General features: G+C 43.9%; 1 protein-coding gene across 7 annotated transcripts in view; it reads right to left on the bottom strand.

Annotated features, from left to right (window-relative positions):
* slitrk4 (SLIT and NTRK-like family, member 4) overlaps window positions 1-1,492 on the bottom strand; it is a 126,940-nt gene extending 125,448 nt beyond the window's left edge. For all 7 annotated transcript variants that reach the window (XR_006313825.1, XR_006313830.1, XR_006313827.1 and 4 more), the window contains exon 1: window positions 828-1,492. The gene's annotated coding sequence lies outside the window, so the exon portion shown is untranslated. The remainder of the gene's footprint in view (window positions 1-827) is intronic.
* Window positions 1,493-9,521: the final 8,029 nt, after the last annotated feature.

Below are 9,521 nucleotides of genomic sequence, written 5' to 3'. Positions count from 1 at the left end.
ACGGGAGATGGGGAAACAGAGAGGGGAAGGAGGAAGCTTTGAAGAGTAGAAGAGAGAGGGAGTGCGGGGAACGAAAAGGGGAAGGGGAGAGTGTTGAAGAGAGAGAGAGGGAGAGAAAGCGAGTGGAAGGGAAATGGGAGGGGGGAGCAATGCAGAGTGACCGGAATAAATAGCAAGTCAAGAGACGAAGGCGAACGAACAGCTAAAGTTGTCCAAACCCGGAATGAGTGTGAACGATCAGCAAACGCGAATGAAAGGTCGGCTTGGGTGGGAGTGCGGTGGGAGAGATCCCAGCGACCAGGGCTGCAAGAGTCATCGAGTCACAGAGATGTACAGCGCCCGGGTTCCTGCCCGAGAACAGCATCCTCAAAGTTCCGTTACCTTCTCTCCCTGTCCCTCTGAGCAGCCGAGTTTCTAAAACAAGCGCATCGTCGACATCAAAGCTGGACCATGCAATGCAGCGATACCATCTCAGACCCAGGGGGGCTGAAATGATGGCCAGCGGCAGCGAGCGGCCGGACACTGCTCACACTCAGCGAAGGGTTAATCCCAAGGCTGACACCAGAACATCCTCTGGGCTCTGCCTTCTCAAATGGATATTATTTATTTTTCGCCTGAATTCAGCTCCAAGTGAGAGGAATATTCCCAAATGAGATCAACTGAGATCATGTATCTGATTCCCAATTGCTAAATAATAATTACTCTTCAAATCTCCCTCCCCCACCCCTCCTTCCCCATCATTTTTCATAATATCTCTAAGCAATCTCTTAACGTGATCAGGAACACATTATCTGTCGCTCCAGTATAAGGTTTCTAACTGTACCTACCCGCAAAGTATATGTAGGAACACCGTGACTGTTGGATCTGCAGCTTGCATTTGTCTGACAGGCGCCTAGCTCTTTCCTCCAATGTTCAAAACGTGTCCGCAGTCCACAGCTTAACAACCGTCCAAGCTCATCTGATGCCTTAAACGTAGAAAGGTTTTTGAAAAGAAAGCTGAATAATTCAAAGGGATGCAGACCAGAGTAACGCTGATTTCTCTCTCACGCACTGTACGTCCAGCATCCAACAGAGAAAAGAGAGAGAGAGAAGGGAGACAGAGAGGGGGGGGGGAACACGCCATGAAACAGCATCAATCATTAATGGTGTCATTTCAGCAGCACATGGTAGAAGGGTCGCCCGGAATTTCCCGTGTGGTCCTGCTCCCCCTACTTGTCTCTACAGGTGCAGAGAGGATCATCATTGAGCGGCACGTTCAACAAGAAAGAAAATGCGGCAGCTTTCCTCTGAAGTTACATCCAGAGCACAGCACAGCTCCCACTCTCCTTCAGCGTCTCGCTCTTTTTGCAATATGCCCCATATTTAATTTTCAAGCGGTCTCTCTTGCCCGGTAATATTTATCCTTCGCGCAACCGAGAGAATTTTTGGTCTGTGTCACATTCTGTCCATGCTTATTCGACCAACACCACCGGCCCCATCTTTGAGTAAATCCAACTCCAACACCCCCCCCCCCCCCCCACCCCACCTCTTTTTTTTTGCCTAGTTACCGCTACCTCTTGTCACAAACTGGCGTTCAGACTCCTGCCTGGCTACCCACCTCATTCCCTGCTCCAGGGTAATGCGGTGTGCTGCCGGATCGCGAAGCAAGCGGTAAATCTGCTCACCCCCGTCACTCCAGAGCAACGAGCAACATAAGTCCCATGCGGACATCTGGAGACTTGACTTCCTAAGGCTGCTGTTCAACTCTGCAAGATGTTTGAGAAGCGCCATAGAGACATCTAGTGCCAGGCAAAGATGACTACAAGTTAGAAACATAATGTACACATTATGTATACATATGTGTACATACATATATGAAAGCAAACTGCTCTCTGAAAAAAAGATGCCATTAAAGGTGCAGTTGCAATCTTATTCATCACCAGTCTGGCTAAACAGATTAATTATAACTGAGAGGATTCAGCTGGTTGGGGAAACTGGGAGTTTTTTAGCGAGATTTGAGAAGATTTGTAGCTCAGGTTGAGGTTCTGGATGTATGTTTGCTCGCTGAGCTGGAAGGTTCGTCACCATACTAGGTAACATCTTCAGTGGGCCTCGGGGCAAAGGCTTCGTTCAGAGGCTCATTGAAGGTATTACCTAGTATGGTGACGAAATGTCTGAAAATGAACCTTCCAGCTCAGCGAGCAAACCTACATCCAGTTTTTTTTATTCTTTCCAGCCCAGCTGGAGGAGAGATTCATCAAAAGTGTTCAAAAAGATCAAGGATAAAGGAGATGGTAAGTCACTCACCACCCTGACTTAGAAATATATCACCATCCCTTCACTGTAGCTGGGTCAAAATCCTGGAATTCCCTCCCTAATGACATTGTCGGTCAACGCACAGCACTTGGGATGGCAACTGCTCAGGAAAGCAGCTCTCCACCACCTTCTGAAGGAACAACTAGTGATGGTCAATAAATACTTGGCCAGCCAGTGACACCCACATCTCACTAATGAATAAGTAAATAAAAAGATAATGTTTCTACTTGTGGAAGACTCAGGAGTCAAGGGGACTGGTTTAAGATCATAGTCAAAAGAGGTGGGGGGTGGAAGAGATTTCTCTTTTTTTTAGGTTAGATTCCCTATAGTGTGGAAACAGGACCTTCGGCCCAACCAGTCCACACTGACCCACCGAAGAGTAACCCACCCAGACCCATTTCCCTCTGACTAATGCGCCTAACACTATTGGCAATTTAGCATGGCCAATCCACCTGACCTGCACATCGTTGTGACTGGGAGGAAACCGGAGCACCTGGAGGAAACCCACACAGACACAGGGAGAACGTGCAAACTCCACATTGACAGTCATTCAAGGTTGGAATTGAACCTGGGACCCTGGTGCTGTGAGGCAGCAGTGCTAACCACTGAGCCATCGTGCTGCCCCAGACAATATCTTTCTTTTTATAATCCAGAATGTACTGTCTCAAAGGATGGCAGAGACAGATTTAATAACCTTGGACACAAAAACAGCAATTGCTGGAAAAGCCCAGCAAGTCTGGCAGCATCTGTGGAGAGAAAATGTTTTGGATCCAGTGACCCTTCCTCAGGACAGTATCTGTAGTTCTTCCAGATTTTATTCAATAACCTTGGAACTAGGAAACTTAAAACATCACAAGCAGAGGACAATACACCATGACTAAATTGAAATAAAGAACTGTGGATGCTGAAAATCTGAAACAAAAGCAAAAATTACTGGAGAAGCTCATCAGGTCTGGCAGCATCTCTGGAGAGAAATCAGAGTTAATGTTTAGTGTCCATTGACCCTTGCTCAGAACTGTGACTAACTGGATGCACCTATGATAAAAACCAACAAGGGCACCGCTGGTGAACGCCCTCTTTCTGTGATGCAAGTTTCTTTTAAAAATGAAAAATTGCATGTTTTGTTTATCAACATTTTTGAAGTGCATATGGTTATCAGAGACTCATTGTAAATTTATGCCATATGGTTCAAAAAGAAAGACTGACTTGCATTTATACAATATCATTCATCACCTCTAGATGCTTTACTGCTAATGAGCGAAAGAATCCTTACTGAATGGAAGCAGGCCATTTGGCCCATCGAGTCCAAACTAACCCTCAGAAGAGCATTCCATCCAAACCTAGCCCCCTATCCTATTACTTTGCATTTCCCAGATGAACTCATTTAGCCTGCACATCCCTGAGCAATTTAGCATGGCCAATTCACCTAATCTACACATTTTTGGATTGTAGGAGGTAACCGGAGCACCTGGACAAAACCCAGACACGGGGAGAATGTGCAAACTCCACCCAGACTATCACCTAAGGGTGGAATCAAACCTTTGAAATAAAGAACCTTTGAATTCTCATCTGTGTCATTGAGAGGGGTAAAAGTGAACTCTCAGTTGTTGACACCCATTGTGTGGTTTTTCATGCCTGAGACCTTTTAAGAAAAAAGGGATAAGATAGATGGCCACATGAATCACCTTTCCAGCTCTTGAAACTGTCAAAAAAAAGGATCAGTCTGATGCAAAGCTCTTATTGTTATAAAAATCATTGAGATTCCAGTCTGTGTGCTACATACTTCTCAGGATAACTTTCACATACTGGAAATGAAAACCACCTGCAGGGTTTGCAACTGGGAAAATGAAACAATGTAGCCAGACATGGGAATAGACAAATGCAGAGCATTTCAGGCAATTGTTTTTAAACAGATCTGAAAAGGGTAATAATAGACTTGCAGCAGCAGAACTGGAAGACTTTCCTCTCTCTGTTTCTCAGCCTCTTGAAATACAACTCCTGTTGACAAAACAAACTGGAAAAAAAATCCATGCATTGTGTACTCAAAATAAATTTCCCAATTATGCTTCTGCTGAGGATACAAGACATCAATTGGATAACCGTTGTCTTGGGTTCAAAGATATCACACCACAGGCTATAAGGTTTTTTAAACCCAATATTCTTTTATTTTCCTGTTTGTACATTTTTGAACTTTCTACTTGTGATAGATGCTGCATTTCATTGTTTCTTTTTTGTGATGAGTAATTAATGACAATCTTATTTCTTCCACTCAAGAAAATCTTGTAATTAGCTTTTTAACATTGAATGTGTGATCTGTGTTTGAATTGAAGTGTGATATAACTGCTCATTTAAAAAAAAGGGTCTCATTGTGTTTGCAGCTGATGAAGTTGAAAAGAGGGGAGCCAAATCATCTTTCTCATTTGGTCATAAATGGATGAGCAAATTTGTGTGCAGCCAGCCACAGAGATAGAAATGTGATCAGATCCAGATAATCAGTTTCTGTGCCCTTGACTGAATGATTTGGATGTGCTGGTGTTGGACTGGGGTGGACAAAGTTAAAAATCTTACAACACCAGGTTATAGTCCAACAGGTTTAATTGGAAGCACACTAGCTTTCGGAGCGACGGTCCTTCATCAGGTGGTTGTGGCACATAATCTATAACCTGGACTAAAACCTGGTATTGTGTGATTTTTAACCTTGATTAAATGATGTATATTGCCCAAGATAATGGTTCTTATTTGCCATTGTGCCATGAGACCTGCTATATGCAGACAATCAAAGTGAATGGGACCTTATCCAAAAGATGTCACCTATTTTAGTGCAGGACTTCCTTTGATTGATTGATTCATTGTTGTCATATGTACTGTGATATTGTGAAAAGTATGGTTTTGCATGCCATACAGGCAGATTGTAGTACACAGAGTGTATTAGGCTCACGGAACAGAGTGCAGAATGCAGTGTTACAGCCACTGCAGAGAGAGAGATCAGAGTTAACATTTGAGAAGTCCGTTCAGAAGTCTCATAACAGCAGGGAAGAAACATTGTTCTGTTAATTTTAAAATAGTTATATAGAGGGATAAAACTGGCTCATGGGTCCAAGTTCTAAATTGGGGCAAGGCAAATTTTAATGGATTTAGATAGGAGCTTGCAGGGATTGATTGGAGTGGTTTGTTTCCAGGCAAAGGGACCTCTGGCAAGTGGGAGTCCTTTAAAAGTGAGATAGTTAGAGTTCAATGTCTATATGTTCCTGTGAGTGTGAGAGGCCAGGTTGGCAGGAATAGGGAACTGTGGATGATAAGCAATATTGAGGCTTTGACCAGAAAAAATGAAGGAGGAATGGCTCAGGTGCAGGCAGCTGGGATCAAGGGAATCCCTGCAAGAATATTGGGAATTCAGGAGTTTACTGAAAAAGGGAAGCAAGAGGGTGAAAAGGGGGCAGGAGATAATCTTGGCTGAGAAGAATAGGGTGAATCCAAAGAGGATCTTTCAGTATGTTAACGACAAAAGAATAACTAGAGAGGGAGAATAGGCCCCCTCAAGGACCAAAGTGGACACATATGTGTGGAACCACAGGAGATGGACAAGGTTCTCAATTAATATGTCTCCACTATGTTTACTGTGGAGAAAGACCAAAAGACTTGCGAATTTCGGAGAGTTAGTGGTGATATCTTGGGGACTGTCCATATCACAGCAGAGGAGGTGTTGGACATAGTAGAATGTATGAAAGTAGACACATCTCCTAATCCTGATATATCCAAGAACACTGCAAGAGGCTAGTGAAGAAATTGCAGGGTCCCTGGTTGATATTTTTGCATCATCAAAAGCGACGGGTGAGGTCCCAGAAGACAGGAGAGTAGCGAATATTGTGTCCTTATTCAAAAAGGGCTGCAAAGGAAATCCTGGAAACTATAGACCACTAAGCCTAATGTCTGCGGTGGGTAAGTTACTTGAGAAGATTCTGAGAGATAAGATATGCATGCATTTGGAAAGACAGGGTTTGCTTAGAAGTAGTCAGCATCGCTTTGTGAGTTGGAGATCATGCCCCACAAATTTGTTAGATTTCTTTGATGAAGTGACCAGAAATATTGATGAGGGCAGGGCGGTAGACGTAATGTATATAGATTTCAGTTAGGCCTTTGATAAGGTTCCACATGGTAGGCTGTACTGGAAGGCTAGGTCGCATGGAATCCAGGACAAGCTGGCAAATTGGATACACAATTGGCTTGATGGCAGGAAGCAGAGGTAATAGTAGAAGGATGCTTGTCAGACTGGAGGGCTATGACTAGTGGAATGCCTCAGGGGTCAGTGCTGGGCCCATTGCTGTTTGTTATCTATGTCAATGATTTGGATGAGAATGTACAAGGCATGATTAATAAGTTTGCAGATGACACTGAAATAGGAGGTATCGTGGACAATGAGGAAGGTTGTCAGAAATTGTAGCAGGACCGTGATCAGCTGGGGAAGAGGGCTGAGAAATGGAAAATGAAGTTCAATATAGATAAGTGTGAGGTCTTGCATTTTAGAAAGTCAAATCAAGTAGGAGTTTCATGGTGAATGCTAGGACTTTTTTCTTTCGAGCTGAGGAGACTGAGGGGGGATCTTAGAGAAGTGTATAAAATCATGAGAGACATGGATAGAATGAATACACTCAGTCTTTTCCCCAGGGTTGGGGAATCAATGACTAGAGGGCATCAGTTTAAGGATAGAGGGGAAAGAATAAAAGGAAGCCTGAGGGGCAACATTTTTATGAAGAAGATGGCACGCATATGGAATGAGCTGTCAGCGGTAGTGGTTAAGGTGGGTACATTAATAGCAATTAAAGGCCATTTCAACAAATACATGGATAGGAAAGGATTAGAACGCTATGGGCCAAGTGCAGGGAAATGGGGTTAGTGTGGATGGACATTTTGGTCGGCATGGACCAGTTTGGACAGAAGGACCTGTTTCTGTGCTGTAGGACTCTATGACCATTCAGCTGTTCTTAAACTGTTCATATGTGCATTCAAACTTTTATGTCTTCTGCCTTATGGGAGAGGGTGGAAAAGCATATAACCGGACTGGGAGGGCTCTTTGATTATGTTGATGAGTTTCCCACCACAATTACAGCAAGACATTCCAGCTCCAGTACTCAAACCCTCTCACTATAACATACCATTGGCCTTCTTCAGCCCTTGCTGCACTTACATGCTTACTTTCAGCAACTGGTGTACAAGGACACTCAAGTCTCATTTCCCTTGCCCTTTCCTAATCTGGTGCTATTCAGATAATAGTCTGTCTGCCTGTTTTTGCTACTGAAATGGTTAGCCTCTGCACTATACTATATTTACATGGAACATAGAACATTACAGCGCAGTACAGGCCCTTCGGCCCTCGATGTTGTGCCGACCTGTCATACAAATCTGAAGCTCATCTAACCTACACTATTCCATGTACATCCATATGCTTGTCCAATGACAACTTAAATGTGCTTAATGTTGGCAAATCTACTACCCTTACTACTCTCTGAGTAAAGAAACTACCTCTGACATCTGTCCTATATCTATCACCCCTCAATTTAAAGCTATGCCTCCTCATGCTCGCTGTCACCATTCTTGGAAAAAGGCTCTCCCTGTCCACCCTATCTAACCCTCTGATTATCTTATATGTCTCTATTAAGCCACCTCCCAACCTTCTACTCTCTCACGAAAACAGCCTCAAGGCCCTCAGCCTTTCCTTGTAAGACCTTCCCACCATACCAGGCAACATCCTAGTAAATCTCCTCTGCACCCTTTCCAAAGCTTCCACATCCTTCTTATAATGCGGTGACCAGAACTGTACACAATACTCCAAGTGCAGCTGCACCAGAGTTTTGTACAGCTGTAGCAAAACCTCATGGTTCCGGAACTCGATCCCTCTATAAATAAAATCTAAAACACTGTATGCCTTCTTAACAACCCTGTCAACCTGGGTGGCAACGTTCAAGGATCTGTGTATCTGGACACCGAGATCTCTCTGTCATCTACACGACGAAGAATCTTACCATTAGCCCAGTACTTTGCATTCCGGTTACTCCGACCAAAGTGAATCACCTCACACTTGCCCGCATTAATCTCCATTTGCCACCTCTCAGCCCAGCTCTGCAGCTCATCTATGTCTCTCTGTAACCTACAACATCCTTCATCACTATCCACAACTCCACCGACCTTTGTGTATTCTGCAAATTTACTAACTCACCCTTCTATGCCCTCATCCAGGTCGTTTATAAAAATGATGAACAGCAGTGGACACAACACCGACCCTTGCAGTACACCACTGGTAACTGGCTCCAGGATGAACATTTCCCATCAACCACCACCCTCTGTCTTCTTTCAGCAAGCCAATTACTGATCCAAACTGCTATATCTCCCACAATCCCATTCCTCCGCATTTTGTACAACAGCCTACTGTGGGGAACCTTATCGAACGCCTTGCTGAAATCCATATACACCACATCAACCGGTTTACTCTCATCTACCTCTTTGATCATCTTCTCAAAGAACTCAATAATGTTTGTGAGGCACGATCTACCCTTCACAAAACCGTGCTGACTATCCCTAATCAAATTATTCTTTTCTAGATGATTATAAATCCTATCTCCTTTTCCTTTTCCAACACTTTACCAACAACTGAAGTAAGGCTCACTGGTCTATAATTACCAGGATTGTCTCTACACCCCTTCTTGAACAGGGGAACCACATTTGCTATCCTCCAGTCTTCTGGCACTATTCCTGTAGACAATGACTATTTAAAGATCAATGCCAAAGGCTCGGCAATCTCCTCCCTGGCTTCCCAGAGTATCCTAGGATAAATCCCATCCGGCCGAGTTTCTGCCAACTTACTGAATTTATCCAAATCACACACAAGCATCTCTGCATCCTCCTCACACTATTCCCTCCCAGCTAGCTCTATGTTGTCTGTAAACATGGATATTGACATTTGGTTCCCTATTCTAAATCATTGATATATATAATATGAATAACTGGGGTCCAAGCACTGATACCTGCGATACCCTGGCAGTCACTGCCTGCCAATCGGAAGAATGCCAATTTGTTCATATTCTTTTTTCCTGTTGGCCAACCACTCTATGATAGTACATGAGGGTCGGTGAATGACTGGGGGTGAGTGTGAGTGAATTGGGGCAAGTGTGAGCATTTGGGGTCAATTGTGAATGATTGGGGTGAATGAGTGATTGGAATGTGAGTGTGAT

Source organism: Chiloscyllium plagiosum, chromosome 15 (assembly GCF_004010195.1).
Source record: "Chiloscyllium plagiosum isolate BGI_BamShark_2017 chromosome 15, ASM401019v2, whole genome shotgun sequence".
Lineage (NCBI taxonomy): Eukaryota > Metazoa > Chordata > Chondrichthyes > Orectolobiformes > Hemiscylliidae > Chiloscyllium > Chiloscyllium plagiosum.
This window is presented reverse-complemented; position numbering and strand designations above follow the sequence as displayed.